Source organism: Abramis brama (assembly GCF_963993115.1).
Source record: "Abramis brama genome assembly, chromosome: 4".
Classification (NCBI taxonomy): domain Eukaryota; kingdom Metazoa; phylum Chordata; class Actinopteri; order Cypriniformes; family Leuciscidae; genus Abramis; species Abramis brama.
In genome coordinates this window covers 29680895-29701041 of record NC_139966.1, presented here as the reverse complement: position 1 = coordinate 29701041, position 20147 = coordinate 29680895, and the positions used below count along the sequence as shown (strand labels likewise).

At 40.0% G+C, this 20147-nt stretch overlaps 1 protein-coding gene across 4 annotated transcripts in view; it reads right to left on the bottom strand.

The window, feature by feature from the left end:
- Nucleotides 1-4655: 4655 nt before the first annotated feature.
- LOC311080558 (uncharacterized protein) overlaps nt 4656-20147 on the bottom strand; it is a 34156-nt gene continuing 18664 nt past the window's right edge. The window contains exons 3-6 of one of the 4 annotated variants that reach the window (XR_014605637.1): nt 5557-5632; nt 5337-5387; nt 4930-4991; nt 4656-4797 (exon numbers count right to left, since the gene is read on the bottom strand). The gene's annotated coding sequence lies outside the window, so the exon portion shown is untranslated. Of the gene's footprint in view, nt 4798-4929; nt 5206-5336; nt 5388-5556; nt 5633-20147 lie in introns of those variants that run through there. The other 3 variants (XR_014605638.1, XR_014605640.1, XR_014605639.1) reach the window with 3 other exon arrangements.

The window sequence follows — 20147 nt, the reverse complement described above, 5'->3', positions numbered from 1 at the left end:
ATGGATTCAGGGTCAGGCTTGACTGAGCATGCTTCAGACTCGTGGTGTGAGCGGAGCGAAACTGGAGCGGGAAATAGGGCGCCGCTCCGTCCTTTTGAAATTGCCGCTCTGCGCTCTGTCCAAGATCCGCCCGCTCGCGCTCCCCGCTCGCTCACGCTCCACTCCGCTCACATGCTCTGCTTTATACATGGAACTTAGACAGGACCAGGGCACACAGGCCACTGTGGCCGTACGATGATTTTTTTTTCACGGGGCATGAAGGCCAAAGTGTAGGGCAACGGCGGCCATGGCTGCGTGGCCGCGGTATAATTCCCACCCTGGCGACCACGGGCTGCAACTTCACCAATATGCTGGTTCCTCTGGTGGTGGGGGCGAAGTATATATAGTGGATTCCCCCTGGATTTCGTGTTCTGCAGTGAGGACCATCTCAAACTGCCAGCAGAAGTGCTTGGCTAAGTAAAGCTAATATAACCAATGCATTTAAAATCATGCCCCTCCACCGTCCCAGTGGCACCTTTTTGGCATTAGGTGGTGCAACAAGACGTTTTTTCGCTGTTAGGCTCCCTTTTGGTTGCAAAAGTAGCCCACACATTTTCAACACTTTATCTGAAGCCTTGTGTTGGATTTTATCCAATAATTGTAAACTGTCTTTCGTGCTCCACCTGCTGGACGATTTCTTAGTTATTGATTACCCACATTCTCAACTAAATTACTCCATACTCGCACTTAAAGAAACATTTGTTAAACTCAGAGTTCCTTTGTCGGAAGAGAAAACCCTAGATCCTTTGCGCAAATTAGATTTTTTAGGTATCTCACTGGATTCTACCAAAATGCAAGCCTCTTTACCTCTGGATAAATTAAAGCATATCAATTAACAAACATATGTAGCTCTGCTGTGAGCAGGGCATCCAAAAATACCAGAAACTCGCAAATGTTCCCCTCCACGGAAATATTTAGTAAAAGGCGAAAGATTTATGCGTGAATGAAGAGAAACTCGAGCTGTACCTATGAGACGTTGGGACCATGTGCTCCCACGCACATGCCACCATGCTCAGCAAGGGTAATGTCTGGTGCAGGCTCCTCCCACCCAGCTCTTTTTCTTTTCTTTTTTTGCAGAGAACCGTGAGGTTTCTGTAGTGTAGTGGTCATCACGTTCGCCTAACACGCGACAGGCCCTCGGTTCGAAACCGAGCAGAAACAGTGGTTGTGTTTAGACAGAAACTTTAAACTTTTGGACATGCTAGGAGGGTTCAGCTCTCTTTTCCTTTATACGCTTTTTAACAAGCGTGCACCAGAAGATTTCTGTCTGCAACCTGAACACAGGTTTCCGTAGTGTAGTGGTTATGTAGTGGAATGTACAGACTGTCACACTGCTTGCAGGGCAGGTTATGGGACGGAGCCATCTTCGAAAAAGCACACGCAACGGACCATGAGGTTTCTGTAGTGTAGCGGTCATCACGTTCGCCTAACACGCGAAAGGTCCTCGGTTCGAAACCGAGCAGAAACAGTGGTTGTGTTTAGACAGAAACTTTAAACTTTTGGCCATGCTAGGAGGGGTCAGCTCTCTTTTCCTTTATACGCTTTTTAACAAGCGTGCACCAGAAGATTTCTGTCTGCAACCTGAACACAGGTTTCCGTAGTGTAGTGGTTATCACGTTCGCCTCACACGCGAAAGGTCCCCAGTTCGAAACTGGGCGGAAACTGTGGGTGGTGTTTGCAAAAATATCATATGTGGTTTTCTGTTGAGCAGGTCAGTACACTTGCAGGGCGATTTGAGGTGTAAACTCTTTAGAAAAGGACAAAAATAAAACAAATGACCATTGAAGTTTCCTGTAGAGTAATAAAAAATGTTTGGTCTGCCACCAAAAAGAGCAGCTTTTTGCAATTTTAAGAACACTGGGCAGTCTATCGTTTCAGTTGCTTTTGAGCAAGTGTACAACTGTACAAAGTCCTTACCTGCTGGCCCAACCTGCTGCGGTTCTTCGGAGCAAGCCGCAAAAAAGTCCTCTGTTTTTTAACAAACGCGTGTAGCTCTGCTGTGAGCAGGGCATCCAAAAATACCAGAAACTCGCAAATGTTCCCCTCCACGGAAATCTTTAGTAAAAGGCGAAAGATTTATGCGTGAATGAAGAGAAACTCGAGCTGTACCTATGAGACGTTGGGACCATGTGCTCCCACGCACATGCCACCATGCTCAGCAAGGGTAATGTCTGGTGCAGGCTCCTCCCACCCAGCTCTTTTTCTTTTCTTTTTTTGCAAAGAACTATGAGGTTTCCGTAGTGTAGCGGTTATCACGTTCGCTTTACACGCGAAAGGTCCCCAGTTCGAAACTGGGCGGAAACTGTGGGTGGTGTTTGCAAAAATATCTTATGTGGTTTTCTGTTGAGCAGGTCAGTACACTTGCAGGGCGATTTGAGGTGTAAACTCTTTAGAAAAGGACAAAAATAAAACAAATGACCATTGAGGTTTCCTGTAGAGTAATAAAAAATGTTTGGTCTGCCACCAAAAAGAGCAGCTTTTTGCAATTTTAAGAACACTGGGCAGTCTATCGTTTCAGTTGCTTTTGAACAAGTGTACAACTGTACAAAGTCCTTACCTGCTGGCCCAACCTGCTGCGGTTCTTCGGAGCAAGCCGCAAAAAAGTCCTCTGTTTTTTAACAAACGCGTGTAGCTCAGCTGTGAGCAGGGCATCCAAAAATACCAGAAACTCGCAAATGTTCCCCTCCACGGAAATCTTTAGTAAAAGGCGAAAGATTTATGCGTGAATGAAGAGAAACTCGAGCTGTACCTATGAGACGTTGGGACCATGTGCTCCCACGCACACGCCACCATGCTCAGCAAGGGTAATGTCTGGTGCAGGCTCCTCCCACCCAGCTCTTTTTCTTTTCTTTTTTTGCAAAGAACTATGAGGTTTCCGTAGTGTAGCGGTTATCACGTTCGCTTTACACGCGAAAGGTCCCCAGTTCGAAACTGGGCGGAAACTGTGGGTGGTGTTTGCAAAAATATCTTATGTGGTTGTCTGTTGAGCAGGTCAGTACACTTGCAGGGCGATTTGAGGTGTAAACTCTTTAGAAAAGGACAAAAATAAAACAAATGACCATTGAGGTTTCCTGTAGAGTAATAAAAAATGTTTGGTCTGCCACCAAAAAGAGCAGCTTTTTGCAATTTTAAGAACACTGGGCAGTCTATCGTTTCAGTTGCTTTTGAACAAGTGTACAACTGTACAAAGTCCTTACCTGCTGGCCCAACCTGCTGCGGTTCTTCGGAGCAAGCCGCAAAAAAGTCCTCTGTTTTTTAACAAACGCGTGTAGCTCTGCTGTGAGCAGGGCATCCAAAAATACCAGAAACTCGCAAATATTCCCCTCCACGGAAATCTTTAGTAAAAGGCGAAAGATTTATGCGTGAATGAAGAGAAACTCGAGCTGTACCTATGAGACGTTGGGACCATGTGCTCCCACGCACATGCCACCATGCTCAGCAAGGGCCCTCGGTTCGAAACCGAGCAGAAACAGCGGTCGGATTGTGATAGAAACTTTAAACTGTTTGCCACGCCAGGAGGGTTTAGCTCTCTTTACCTTTATACGCTTTTTAACAAGAGTGCACCAGAAGATTTATGCCTGAAGACAGGTTTCCGTAGTGTAGCGGTTATCACGTTCGCTTTACACGCGAAAGGTCCCCAGTTCGAAACTGGGTGGAAACAAATGGAGGGGTTTTTAATCTTATGATAGGATTCCCAAGTCATTGCAACATGTATGCAGTCTATTGCTCCAATCTCCACTGCTCTAGGGAACATGAGGCAGATTATGTTAATAGGAAGTCCTATCACAGCCATAATGTTCAGGTAGAGATGATGTGAATATGTGAGATGATTATTTTCTGTGAGATGAATCTTTAAATTAATAATAACTTTAACAGATATAACAATGATCTACTAAACATTTCATCTGCAGACGACTTGTGGTCATGAACATATGATGAAGTTTGGATGCCTCATTTTCCATGAGTCTGTGTTGTGTCAGCAGTTTGAGGAAAGCAAGTTAAATTTGGTACAGTACAAAACACTGTTAATTTGAACTGAGCTAGAAAAACCTACACAATAACCCCATCATGACCCTCAGATAGGGCCACAGCACCGCTTCAATGTGGCCCTCAGTAAAACCAGAGTGAAGATAGAGATGACCTTTGGCATCCTAAAGGCACATTTCAACTGTGTTCGGCGCTTCAGAGTCACCAGAGCAGGCATCACAGATAGTGGCTGCATGGGCCATTCTGCACAATATAGCCACCAGTAGAAAGGAGCGAGAAACACCACAAAACCAGCTTCTCCCCGATGAAACTGACCCGATCACACTTGACCACCCAGCTGGTGCAGATGTAGATGCAATCACCATACAATATTACACTTAATAAAAGCACATTGAAACTGCAGATAGGTCTCAAACTGTTTTATTGGTTTTGTGGGATGGGAGGGAGAAAGAGAGCAAGAGAAAGTTGCATTAATAAATATTCATACTAAAGTGTTACTTGGTTAAATAAGATATATATATATATATATATATATATATATATATATATATATATATATATATATATATATATATATATATATATATATATATTATATTATATATTATATAACTATATACATACTGAGATCAGTTTTATCCAGCTGTTTGATTTTGTTTGGAGCCTCCTCAGCTCACAGTCAGCTCCTTTAGTGTGCAGTCTAGTTCAAGTCTCCTTTAGTGTGCAGTCTAGACTCCTTTTGTACAGGGCCCTGACTGAGTCTGTTTCCACCTGAAACATAATTCCACCACAAACATGATCATTACAAGTTTTCTGGAGGCTCATCAAAATCACAAAAAGTTCCTTGACTTCCTACAAACACAGAACTGACTGTAATTTATGTCAAGGGTTTTAAATCCTTACACATTTCTTCTGAAGCCCATTGAGGTAGAGGCCTCAGTTTCTGGGGCAGGTTGTGAAAAATCCTACAATAAAAGAGATGTGTAAGGGCCAGTCCCTTTTTTATGCCACACATTCAAATGTTTGCCATAATAAAAAGCCCAGTGCATTCACATCAGCAACTGTCTGAGAACACACAGACAGAGTGTCTTCATTTCCTCCACCCTAATAAATAAAAATAGGCCAATGTAAAGCATAACTGTTGTAAAGCAGGTTAGTTTGGTGTTCTGTCTGCTGCATACTGACCTCTGTGTGGGAGACTGTGTGTGTGTGTGCTGGCTTCAACATGGACACTGTATTTCCCTCTACTGCAGAACATACAGTCAGACATATTTAAAACTTAAAAAAGTAGTAATGTATTGCACACGTACCCAGTGTTACTTGCTTAGAGGAGCCAGCACCAGGGTCAGATTGTACAGCACCTGTAATCACATCCATAATCGTCCATCCCTTATTGCCTACTCAGAGCCAACTCCTCCGCCACAGTGTATTCTGGTTTTCTGAATTTAATTCTTTATTTCTGTTTGCTGCAAACAAGTGTTTGTGATAAAATGTTCACAAATGTAATAAAAGGTTGTGGTAAATACTCACCACTTTGAATTATATTTTTATATTTTGTCTTTATCTGCTGCCAAGAACATTTGGAGTTGGGGTTGCATCTAAAAATCTAAAAATCAATGAATATTAATCTTTCTTAGTACACACATGCACATTTTTTATATATTATAAAAATAGGCTATAGGCTATATTACACATAGGCTACACATACATATATACATACATAATTTTACATAAATATAGAATGTATTTGTTTAACTTACGCATTAACAATTAGCAATCTTTCTCCAACAGTCTTCTCTTGCTTTGGCAGCAGAGAACGTATTGTTTCAAGCTTGAAATACATATTTAAATTCATCGTAATTCTGAATGATTATCTCTTGCTCCTCCGCGGAAAAATAGGCCTAAATCGCTCTTGCTCTACCCGCGATTGGTTGTTCAGTGTCGACGTCACTCTTTTATGTGCACGCGCGCGTGGAGTAATCATAGCTTAAGGATCAAAGCCTGAGTTGACAGAGAAAGTTGATGAGCTGCATCATGGTACCAATAAAGCCTGATTGCATCGGTTTGGTTTTGTCAACTCAAAACTAATCCTGTAACCCCGAGTTTGTTCAGCTACCTTCATGGTACAGGCCCCTGAAGTCTGTCGGTTATTACTGCTGCGCAGCAAGTTAGGGGACTCGGCCGACGTCGATGAGGAGACGCGCTAGAGCAGGGTTCCTCAAACTTGGTCCTGGAGGGCCACTGTCCTGTACAGTTTAGCTCCAACCCTGATCAAACACACCTAGCTGTGAGTTTCTAGTGATCCTGAAGACATTGATTAGCTTGCTCAGGTGTGTTTGATCAGTGTTGGAGCTAAACTCTGCAGGACAGCGGCCCTGCAGGACAGCGGCCCTCCAGGACCGAGTTTGAGGAACCCTGCGCTAGAGTAAATATTATTGAACGGGGATGTCGATTGTAGACGAGACCCAGATAAACTAACGTCGACTGTAGACGTTCGGGGATGTTGATTGTAGACGAGACCCAGAGAAACTAACGTTGACTGTAGACGAGACCCAGGTAGACTTAGGTCAGGTGCGTTTAAAATAAATCTATCACGCTATCAAGTAAGGGTACTGTTGGTGGTGGAAACGCAAGCCTGACCAGGGTTTACAGTAATCATACTGTACTGTGCTGTACTGCTCGGTGGAAACGGGCCATTAATGTCCCTTGTATCATGGGCCAGAGAATCAAAACTTAAGGCGTTTTTACACTGTGCACGTTTGTTCGATTGTTCCCGGCACCCCTTGCAGCGTTGGTCTGGTTTCACACTCAACTTGATCCTTGGTGCATTTGTGTTCATCTTATGTCCTCACAAACGTGCACAGCGCATGATAGAAAACAGAACGCGGGTCAATATATTGTGTTTTTTATTAATTTGGTGCAATTATGCGCAGCTGAGTAAATGACATTTGGGTTTACTGTATGTGCGTCGCATGAAGGTGGCTTTCTGTTGCTTGCAAACAGACTCTTTTGAGGAAACAGTGGATTGCAATTAATTTGTTGCCCTGATTGCAGTCGCTATGCGCTAATACACTGCAGGCTCGTATTCAAGGTAAATTATCAACACTATCACGTCTTAACGTGTGTTTTATTGAACTAAATACTTTGTAATTGGCTAAAACGCATGCGCAGGTTACATTACTTCCTGAACAAGTGCGCACCTGAGTCGAGTTGCTTTCACATTCACATGAATCGCGGCACAGTTCGAGTGCAACCAAACTCAGACCACCTCCTTCAGGTAGTCTCAGGTTCGGTACCTCGGTGTGCACCCGGGTCCACATGACAGCTTTCACATACCAAGTTTTCATGCAAACTCTGCCCCATTCCAAACTAAACTGCCAGTGTAGAAACTCTCTTAGTTGTATTTAACTTTCCCCCCACTATTGATGAGATTTTCCTGATGAAGTGTTTGACAAAAACATACATTTTCTCAGATTGTTCGAAATGTTTGAAACTTGCCCACATTGGGTGCTCACAGAGTTCTTTTGTTTGATGTATTGTTTGTTTACATATTGATGCAACAAAATATTCTGGGAGCCATGAAAGTTGACTTGGCGCTGACTGGCAGAAAATGCTGGTGGGAAAAGGGATAACGTCTCACCCCTTACAGGCCTGAGACTCACAAAAAGGAGTGTCTCTTAAAAGGGAAAGTATCTGCTTAAATTAAAGACAGTGGACTCAAAAGTGACCCTTACAACTTACCAAAGAACCAGTGATCTATGGACATTGACATGGCCAGTCAAGTCAAGTCAAGTCAAGTTTATTTATATAGCGCTTTTCACAATACAGATTGTATCAAAGCAGCTTCACAGTATTAAATTAAAATAATACATCAATGTTTGTTTCTAGTGGAAAACGTCCACGTTTGGTAATGCTGATCAATAGTATTGTTGATTGATTAATTAAATTAAATATCCCCAAATATCCCCAACTGAGCAAGCCAAAGGCAACAGTGGCAAGGAACCGAAAAACTCCATCAGGTGACCTAATGGAGAAAAAAAAAAAAACCTTGGGAGAACCCAGGCTTAGTCGGGGGCCAGTTCTCCTCTGGCGTTTATGAACTAGAGGTCGGATTTCACTGTAAGATTAAAAGTATTATATGAATGCCTGGCTGAAGAGATGCGTCTTTAATCTAGTTTTAAACTGGGAGAGCGAGTCTGAGCAACGAACAGTATCAGGAAGACTATTCCAGAGTTTTGGAGCTAAATGTGAAAATGCTCTCCCTCCTTTGGTGGACCTAGATATCCTAGGTATGACCAAAAGCCTCGAATTTAGTGATCTTAAAGAGCGCGATGGATTATAGGGCGATAGAAGATCCGTTAAATAGACTGGAGCTAAGCCGTTTAGGGCTTTATAAGTCAGTAGCAATACCTTGTAATTAATACGGAACTTTATAGGTAACCAATGTAGTGATGATAAAATTGGTGTTATATGATCATATTTTCTTGATCTAGTAAGAACTCTAGCGGCGGCATTTTGGACTAACTGTAGCTTGTTTATTGAGGATGCAGGACAACCGGCTAATAAAGCATTACAGTAATCTAGTCTCGAGGTCATGAATGCATGAACTAACTTTTCTGCATCAGAAACTGATAGCATGTTACGTAGCTTAGCAATGTTTCTAATGTGGAAAAAGGCTGTTCTTGTAACATATGAAATATGATTTTCAAAAGACTTTCAAAATTTTCTAGTATAACACCCAGGTCTTTTACTGTAGAGGATAAAGTAACAGGACATCCTACTATGTTAAAGTTGTAGTGTGAGAGGTTTTGTGGGCGGTTTTTTGAACCGATGATTAGTACCTCTGTCTTGTCTGGATTTAATAAAAGAAAATTGCGCGTCATCCAATCTTTTATATCTTTAACACACTCTGTCAATTTGGATAATTTAGCGTTTTCATCTGGCCGTGATGAAATATAGATTTGAGTGTCATCAGCATAACAATGGAAACTAATTCCATGTTTCCTTATAATATTTCCAAGTGGCAGCATATATATTGAGAATAACAGAGGGCCCAGTTGGGCGGACACAACTTTTTCTAGTATTTTAGACATAAAAGGAAGATTTGAAATGGGTCTATAATTTGCTAGATTATGTGGGTCTAATTGTGGTTTCTTAATGAGAGGTTTTATAACTGCCAATTTAAATGTTCTTGGAACATGACCTAAAGATAAAGATGAGTTAATAATATTGAGGAGAGGCTCTTCCACTATAGGTTTTTTGTTCTATAGTTGTAAAGCACTGTAATTGTTCTTGCGGGGTGATAATTGAGGCTGAATTATAAGGCGCGATTGAGGATTGAACGTTTACAATTGTGGTTCTGATGTTTTCTATTTTCTCAGTGAAGAACTTCATGAAATCATTACTACTAAACTGTAACGGAATATTTTGAGAAGCACGGTGCTAGAAAACTCAGTAACACTTTATTTTGATGTTCCACTTTAGACGTTCTACTAGGACATCCTCATTCAGAACAGCTGGCGCTGATCAGCTCATCAGCCGTGATAATAAGCCGTGCTGATGAGCCTCGCTTGTAATTTTACAACACGCACACACACAGCGAGGGCGAGTCAATGAATCCATGAACCGTGACAGGTAATTATGTAATAATTGTATCTCTAATTAAACCAAATATGAAGTTGAACATGCAATCCTGTTAATAAACAATGTTACATAAACACAAAATTAAAAAACTGAACAAATTAACATTTAAAACAAAAGGGAAGAAAAAAACCTCACTACAAACAACTACATTACACCGAACAAATTCAACACAGTCTACTCAGTTGTACTTAACTGTTCGATGGTGAACACTTGATTATTCCAAACAGATTACCAGTATAATTTTGTAGTCGATCTAGGAGTATTTTATGATCTATATTGTCGAACGCAGCACTATGATCAAGTAAAACTAGTACTGAGATACAGCCTTTGTCAGAAGCTAAAAGTAAGTTATTTGTAATTTTAACGAGCGCAGTTTCTGTGCTATGATGGGGCCTGAATCCGGACTGAAATTTTTCATAGATATAATTTTCTTGCAAGAAAGAGCACAGTTGAGTGGTCTGGTAGATTTTTTTCTTTCTGCTAAGTAACTTGTTCTAACTAACTTGCTGCGCAGCAATAATAACCGACAGACTTCAGACAATGCCTTCGAATATGCTTTAATCATGGCCGGAGGATCTCAGAGAGAATCAAATTTCAGAGAGAATCCTGTCAGTTTTTATAGAATAGGAGCATGGCAAAAATGAGAGAAACATTACATAATTTCCCTACAATTTGATTGGTTCTTCATATGCAAACCCTTCTGTTACTAGGTAGAAGCAACAAAATATGTCATGAGACTATATGAGACTATTATATTTTTGATATTGTCTAGCCAGCCTCTCAGGATTTTCCACTGGTTTCAACACAAACTTCAGAGTACATTTTGTTCAAGTGGTAGAGTGTTAGGCCTAAAGAAGAAGTAAGGTTAGATGTTAGAATTATGATTAGTTTGATATAAAGTTCACTATTTTATTTATTAAAAAAATCCATCACAGCAGACACAACTTTTTTTTTCTTTTTTTTTTTGACATAAATGGAAGATATGAAATGGGTCTGTAACCCAGCAAACACAGAACGCTGGCAAAACATACCCAACCTTGTAACAACGTTTTAACAACATGGCCAAAAGGTTGCTATAACTATGTTGTGCGGTGAAGGTTGTTGCAGTGTTGTCACAATGTTGACATTGAACCACTGTTCAGGGCCATTGCTTAAGGTTGTGCCTAGGGTGTCTGGACAACCACTGGATGACATATGTACTCGTCACTGCCCTGAAGCGGGAATCAGCCTTTTAAATTTCAAACGACCGTTGGGCCACCTCATTCTTCATCGAGCAAGGATACTTGAGTATTACGTTTAATTTACCTCAGATAAATAAGATACGTATTTATTCAAACACAAATCATGTTCACAAATTTAAATCTAGACTAAAAACACATCTCTTGGGGAGTCATGTGGCCAGGACCGGGATGGCAGCTTAGCGGAGAGGCTCCGAGAAACTGTGCACAATTTAATATAAAAACCTCTTATAAATACGGCCAATATTCAAGTAAAGTATCGGTGTTGATATGTCAAAACCTCTAGCAACTAAACAGTGTGACATCTTTACTTGAGCACGCAAGAGCAGCGTAAAAATAACTTCATCGAGTTCACCAGGTGAAGTGGAAGCTAACCACATGGATAGCTTAGCCAAAGTTTTAAACAAACTGAAATCACTTCGAGCAGAGATCGGAAAGAAATTGGACAACATAGATTACCCGTCTGACTGATATGGCAAACTCAATGGCCGCGTTGGAAAGCAAAGTGTCGGATGTAAAACGAGATGTTTCTTCTAATGCAGCGTGTATTGAGGAGGCTGAAGGCCGCATACACGATGCAGAAAAGACACTTGAGAAAACAGAAGCCGCACTCGACTCAGCCATCAAACAAATCGTTTACCTCGAATCAAAGACTGTACTTTATGGTATTCGAGAAGGCGCTGAGGGTCAGAAAACTGTCCTCGAATTTATAAGCGAGAGGTTGACACAATGGCTGGGACCAGACAAGTCATTCACCCTAGAGCGGGTTCATCGCACACTCGCATCTGGGAAGCCCAACCAAAGCAGAGCAATACTCATCCGCTTCTTAAAGTTTCAGGAGAAGGAAATTTGTCTACCGTGAATCAAGGTGGCGAGACATGACGCATGACGGGGTCAAGATATCCTTTGCACAGGATCTCTCAGCGGAGACGGTACGGATTCGATGGGGATTTAATCCAGTCACGAAATTGTTTGTTGATATCAATGCTTTCCGTGGATTTCAGCATAACCCTTGCAAGCTTTGAGTGCTACACAACGGCAAGATCCATCTCTTCTCAACGCTGCAAGAAGCTGAAAAGTTCTACAAAAGCATCCCACAGTCAACGTAGAATCTACAGTTGGGTGATCTATGGTATTAAACCAACATGTAAAAATGTTTAAGCTGCTGTGGATAACGGCGGACAATCAATATGTACAGCAGGAGTGAGTTTAAATAACTTGATGTGCATGGTTGACAGGTACTGACTGTTTTGTTGGGATCTTGGGCTAAGGTACGCTGGCTAGTTGCTCCTCAAATATTGTGGATCAGTGTCCCTCAGATTCTCATTTAAGGGCAGGGGGGGTAGGCACTTCAGTTGGAAGTGCCGGGGTTAAAACTCGAACAGTTCGATGTTCTGAGTGTGGGTGTGTGCCTGTAGGGTGGGGGGAGGTTCGTGTGCACTTGCATCCTTTTTTTCCTTTCTCTTTTTTCTTTTACATTTTTTCTTTTCAAAATATGCTATGATAATTAATGGAGAAAACAAAACTAACAAACAGTCTGGATATTAAAATTACAAGTTGGAATGTCCGTGGAATGAGAAAATTGGCCAAACTGAAACAAATATTGAATAGGGTAAAATATCTCAAATCTAAAATAGTCTTTCTATAAGAATCACACTTGGTTGCAACAGATCGTTGCAGATAGTCATGCAAGGGGCGTAGTTATCCTCATTCATAGATCATTGCCATTTCAAGTTACAAAAACTATACAGGACCATTCAGGAAGATATATTATTGTTCAGGGGAGTATTCTGACACAAAAGCTAAATCTTATTAATATTTACGGTCCAAACGATGACAGCCCATTATTTTTTGAGAAATTATGTTTAACTGTATCTGCTTTGGAGGAATTTAATATTATCAGCGGAGATTTTAACTGTACCCTCGACCCTGTTTTGGACAGATCTACCCAAATTGATACAACTCATATACAAACTAGAAAAACATTGATTAATTGATTATATGTGTTACGCTGTGGGTTGAATCAAAGGACAAAGCAGGATCCACATGCAGCAGCTTTAATTAAACAGACTCAGAACTTGACAGACATAGACTATGGAACAGGACTCAGGAACAGAACAAACAACATTACAAAGTCAAGAACCCACAAACACTGAAACAAGACACAGGGTTTAAATACAGAGACTAACAAGCTAAACAAGATAACAAGGGGGCGTGGCCAATTGAGAAACACCTGGGGAGACCAATAAACAAGAAAAACAAGGGACTACAAAACATGGCACAGGACAGGAAATGACAAAAGTCCACACAAGACAAGGAGAAGGGTCTGGTTGCAGACTGTGGGCGACTGGAGCGCCACTCTCAAACAGGAAATACGTCACCTCCACTTGGAAAATTTGCGGGGTTTTTACATTCCACATATACTTCACTGTGGGGAAACGTCAGCGATTTTCTCCCCTTCTATTCAGGTATTAATTGTAATGATTTTTTAAATATAATGTTTGTAGAGTGTGCAGATGTGAGTATTATATTGCTTGTATAAGTAGCATGTATAAATGTGCAGCTGTTTCTTAAACAATCTGTTTTTCTATGTTTTACTTTTTGAAGGTACCTACACTCCCAGCAAAGATTAAAAGGGTTTCACAGGATGGTGCAGTGGCCACTGACATTTTGCAGGCATGTGTTCATATTCGCTTTAATGTTGATGAAATGGCTTGCAATGACTCCATATTAAATCATGTTTCATATCTACAGTTGCCCGATGACATTCTCCAGAGGATCCTTGTCTTCGTAGTTCTAGAAGACGGCTGCTCTGCAATCCTGAGGCTGGCTCTGGCATGCCAGACATTTAACAACATTGTCAGCCAGGAGCATTTTCAGCAGGAGGCACATTTCAGATGGCTTGATGGTGAGTTCAATAAGTGTGGTTACCCCATCTTGTTTTTTGTCTAAACAATTAGGCTAGGTTAATCTCACTCTCTTCCATTTCCCTAACTTGAAACATTTGACAGTTAAAGATTTGTTCATTTATTGTCTGAATTGTGTGACTGTCATTGTAATTTTGATATTGAACAGGTGTAGTGAATTGGAAAAGACTTTCAAAGAGACACTGTCAAAGCTACAGAAAGCTGTACACCATCTCTAGATGCAGCCAGCTTTACAAAGACTGTGGGTCTGACTACCAGGGAAATGGACAACAGGGAGTGCTTGTGGGGCTTTACTCCTCAGATGACAACCCTGGCTACTGTAGCTGGGATTGCTTTTTGGACGATTGAGGTCTTGAACAGTGAAGTGTGTGTGTGCGCAATGTGTCTTTGTAACAATTTTGGTCACTTTTTTTTTTTTTTTTTTTTTTTTAGTTCAAGTGTGTTGTCTAAATAAATAAATAAATAAATAAATAAATGTAAAAAAAATATATATATATATATATATATATATATATAAAAAAAAATATATATATAATATATTAAAAAATATATTGTTTTTTTAAACAATTAAATTAACTGGAAATTATTCTTCATTATTTTACTGTGGTTGATTTGTACGTTATTTTGCTTTAAATACAAAATTCTGATTAATAATTTTTTTCATATTTATTAATATACATTTTTTTTTACAGTATGGTCCCTTGCAGTTATTGTGTGTTAAAATAATTTAAGATTATTTGGGTTTTTTTTGTTTTTTTTTACATAAAAACAATTAACTTAAATTGTGGAAATTATTTTACATTGGTTGATTTTATTTAGCTTTAAATAGAAAATTCAGAAATTATTTTTACTATAATATTATATTTATAGTATATTTAGAGTCATAAAATGTAAAAGCTTAGTATACCGCGTCGATATTTTGCGTGAAGATTAGGTCCGGTGACGTTTATATATCCGCTCGGTGCAGTGGAGGTGACGCATTTCCGCTATTGAGTGGAGCTCCACTCACCCCGTAAGTCTGCAGCCAGACCCTATTGAAGATAAGGGGAACACAAGAAAGGAACCATAACAATATGAAGGATCTAAGATTAATCGAAGTTACTCAAGTTCCTATAAAACTTACTCACGCATAGATTATTTTATAATCTCAATGGAATTATTGTCTAATGTGAAATTAGACAATAATTAAACTAAATAACTGAAAAACTGGTATAGTAACTAGTGATCATGCAGCAGTATCTATGGAGATACATTTGGGTAGATTTCATCATTGTCCTAGATGGAGGTTGCAGACGTATTTGTTACAAGACCCAGCGTTTATTACATTTGTGGAGAATTGTATTGATAAATATTTTGAACTAAATACGAATGAAACTACGGCAAGTATTAGATGAGAAGCGTTTAAGGCTTACATAAGAGGATAAATTATTAGTTATACAAGTGCTAAAGCCAAACAACATAATCATTAATTACAAAAATTAGAGGATCAAATTAAAAAAGTTGAAATTGAAATAAGTATTGATAATAATCCTGAAAAATTACATAACCAACATAACTGTCATGAGAGCTAACTATGATAGCTAACTATGATAAATTAACAACCGACAAAGTCGCTAAAAGCTTAATGTGGACTAGGCAAACGTACTATGATCAGGGGGAAAAAGCAGGTAAGCTATTGGCCTGGAGGATAAAAAAAAATGCAATCTGAAAGAACAAATAACTCTATAAAGCTGAAATCTGGGCCCGTATCCCTAAAGATTCTGAGAATCCTCTCAGAGAGCTCCTAACTTAACCTAAAAATTCCTTGCCAGGAGTTTTAGCTTAGAAGTGATTCCAGAACATTTTCAGTGAACTCTGAGCAAGGAATGGATGGAAAATCCTATCTTAGTGAGGAGGTGTGGTTGACCCCGTTGCTAGGTATGAGTCATCATTTCAAAAGCCGTGATTGGTTGATCCTACAAGTTTGATGAAAATGAACTTTTGGTGATAATGAGCAAAGGATGTACCCTCAAATCAATAAACATAATTATACACTCTAATCTTATGCAGACTGTAATTGTAAATAATATTTCACATTCAAGAAAATATCTGGAAAATGAATAGTAAGCTGTAGGGGTTATAGCCTAACATTAGAATCTAAAATATGTGAAAACTTAAGCTAATTACACCCTGTTCAAATAATGATTCGTGTCATATTTGCTCATATTAATATCCTAGCTGGCATATTTTGTACTTTCACTCCCATATGGACCCCATTGAAAACAAGATGGCCTATCTCAAGGGGCTGTCCTTAATGAAGTAGAAATTGCAACGTTACAACTCAGTGTGGTCTTAACGAGGGTAACACGGCTCAGTCCAATCTGTAGCGTCTCAATAATTCCCTGTCATCCAGTGTTTGCAGGACATCTCTCCTGCCTCCTCTGTTGGCCATTTTGTGCAGCTGCTTAGGGGAACTCCTAAGCCACTAAAAGTCCTCTTCCCTGCTCTTAGCAGATCTCGCCTTAGGAGCCCTTTTAAGCGCTAGGAATCTTGAGGAATAGCTTTTATATTAACTGGGATTTTCGTGTCACTTTTAGGGGAAATTCTAAGAAAACGTCATGACTCTGATAATTTTCTTAGAATTTGGCCGCTAGGAGCCACTTTTTGCACAAAAATTCTTTAGGGATACGGGCCCTGGTAATTTAACTATGGACTCAATAGAGATAAATAGTCATTTTAGAGACTTTTATCAGCAGTTATACAAATCAGAATATAAAGCAAATAAAAAAAAACAGTTCAGAAATCATTTCTTGATCAGCTGCAATTTGAGACTATATCAGAAGATGAGAAAACAGCATTAGATAGTCCATTAACAATAGCAGATCTTAGTGAAGCTATATAGGGGATATTAACAGTGGTAAAGCGCCAGGGCCAGATGGGATTCCAATAGAATTCTACAAAATAGTTAAAAGACAGCTTATAAGACCATTACTTGACATGTATGAGGAATCATTTATTACTGGAAGGCTCCCAGATTCATTAAGACTAGCTATAATAACTATAATATTAAAACCAAATAAACCCCCAACTGAATGCTCATCATACAGACCAATTAGTTTAATGGGATGTGATACAAAAATACTTTGTAAAGCACTTGCTAGAAAATTAGACAAATATCTTCCCCAATTAATTATTGACGATCAACAAGGCTCTGTACAAAAAAGACAAGGTTATCATAATATCAGAAGAATCTTGAATGTCCTACATGAGAGACACAATGAAAAAGACACTGCAATGTTATCAGTAGATGCATGCCAAGCATTCGACAGAATAGAATGGAACTATCTTTTTGATATTCTTCCAAGATTTGGAGTAGGTGAAACTTTTCTGTTGTGGATTTGGCTGTTATATACGGACCCAGCTGTTGAGATGCTAACTAATAACACCATCTCAAGATCATTCAATCTACAGCGATCCACTCGTCAGGGGTGCTTTGTCCCCGCTGTTGTTCGTGTTGGCAGTCGAACCCCTAGCTATGGCAGTGAGAGCACATACAGGAATATCAGGCATTACAATTGGGGAGAAGGATCATCGTATTTCTTTATTTGCAGATTATATTATATTTTTTCTCACTAATGTGAAAAGTAGTATTTCCAATTTGATGAGATTAATCGAAAACTTTGGAGTTTTCTGGATATAAAATTAACAACTCTAAATCAGTGTTATTTCTTAATAAGAAAGAAAGACATAGACCCATAATAAATACCCCCTTTAAGGAGGGCTGGGATGATCGAATTCTGGATGCTTGGGCTCTGTGTAGAGAAACACACGGAGTAGAAGAGAGAAGACTTGTGAGCATCAGCCCGTGGTGTTTCTAGCACTGATCGCAATTTCCTGTAACTCGGCCTGCTTCTCTAGAAGACCACGGATCTGCTTCTCCAAGGCCTCCAGCTTCAACTGCACTGCGTGTAGCTCAAACGTGTCCTTGCCTGCACTCATAGGTAGACACACATCCGATACATTTGCCATAGAACAGATAAACAGTAATTTCTTGAGTGATAAGCGTGTAAACAAGACGAGCAATAGGCGGGACCACATTAGTGATGCTAGCGGGCTAACACTAGTAGCAGATGGTCGGATAAAAGTAGAGATATCATAGCAATCCGATTGTTTTCAATATAGAATATTAGAAAATATTAGTTTATAAAAAGTTTATAAAACTGATATAAAGAAGAAAACCGAGGATTAAGAATCAACTTGACTGAGCTCCAAACTTAAACCATGCGGCAGCAACAAACACAAAGTGACGTAATGAAACTTTTTGTGACGTTGGTTCAACTTTGCTTTTCAAACCAAAAGATAGCTCAAGAAAAATATAAAATATATCCCATTTTCACTAAATAATAAATGTAATGAGTGCCATCGCTGTTTTCAGTGATGTGCAACCTGTACATATCAGTTACCATCTCAAAAAAAAGAATGTGTTTTAGGGTTTCATGACCCTTTAAGGTCTCTTTCCTCACAGATTGGAGGCTCAGAACATGGTCGTTTCTGTGGCTGCCTCACAAGCTGTAGATTCAGATCATGTTGTCTTTGGTTCAGTCTTAGAACGGTGTATCTGTTATGTCTCACCTGGTGGGAGACTTATAATTATCTGTTGCTGTAACAGGCCTGTAACGGGCCGCAGGCTCAGAATGTAGTTGAATCGGTTACGGTCTCAGCCTTACAGGCCGGGACTCAGAACTTGGTTGATCTTTTTCTGTCTATACCCTTACAGCAGTGGTTCTCAACTCCAGTCCTCGGGACCCGCTGCTCTGCACATTTTGTATGTCTCCCTTATTTAACACACCTGAATCAGATCATCAGCTCGTTAGGAGAGACTCCATGAACTGAACTGAGTGTGTCAGATAAGAGAGACATACAAAATGTGCAGAGCAGCGGGTCCCGAGGACTGGAGTTGAGAACCACTGCCCTTACAGGACATACTCAGAACAAGAAGTGTGTAGTGTTGAGACTCGTAATGAAAAGAAATCAAACAGACGAGAGGAACAGTTGTTTTCAACATTCAACCTTTTTCTTTTTCTTTTACTTCACTCTTCTTCTCCTTACTTTTTCCACACCATACAATAATGTCTCACAGCCCCTAGCGGACTGGTTCAGTATTGCAGTCCATGAACATAAATCACAGAACATAACATTCCCCTCTTTCTTTTAGGAAAGACTCTTAACAAGTGGAATTATTCAGCCCCAATTTCCAACCACTTATGAATTATGCCCTTAAACTATAAATTTACTTCTGTATCTTAGAAATTTCCAACCACTTATGAATTATGCCCTTAAACTATAAATTTACTTCTGTATCTTAGAACCTAACAATTAACTAACATATGAATAAACACATGATTACATTCACCATATATTTTCAGTTACTTCCCTACCACAACACTAGTGTTCTTTCATTTACTTTTCCTTTCGGTTTTTCTTTACTCTGTAGCATAGTCCTTTAACCATACCGGAGGCTGTCTAGCCCGTGTGCTCTTAACTGGCTCATACACAACATCCTCTGTTCCAGGGTTAACCTGAGCATTTTCTAATGTCATTTGAGTTTTTTCTGGAACCAAAGACAAGTGAGCCGCGTTCCATTTCTTCCCATCACTCAAGACATAAGTGCTCGGTCCCAGTTTCTTATTCACTAACACTGAATCAGTGAATTTCCTTCCAGCCTTTGGTACATGCATAGGTTTTCTTACACATACCCGATCTCCACACTTGAAGGGTGGTGGTTTTGCTCCACGTTTCTTATCGGTGTACAGTTTCATCTTTTGCTGAACCCGCTGTACACGGTCACGTATGCCCATTGTCACTTTCTCACCCTGAGCTGTTGTGGTTGACAGAGTGTTTAGCTTTGTGCGCATCTTCCTCCCTCTTAACAGCTCAAAAGGTGATACGCCTGTGGTTGCGTGCGGTGTAGCTCTGTAGTTCAGGAGGAAATCTGTGACCGCTTGCTTCCATGGAAGTTGTTGCATTTCAGCTACTTGGATGCAGTTCTTTAAAACTCGATTCCATCTCTCCACAGCACCGTTCGCTTGGGGCCAGTAAACACTGCAACGAATGTGTTTTATTCCTCTTTCAGCCAGGAAATCAGCGAATGCAGAAGAAATAAACTGCGGACCATTATCACTGACTAAGGTGAGTGGGTTACCTTCTCTCGCAAACACAGATGCTAGAAACTTTGTAACGGTGTTGGTTGTAACATTTGAGGTAAATGCAACCTCCGGCCACTTACTATAATAATCCACCATCGTAATAACAAACCGACAGTCCTGTGTGGCTC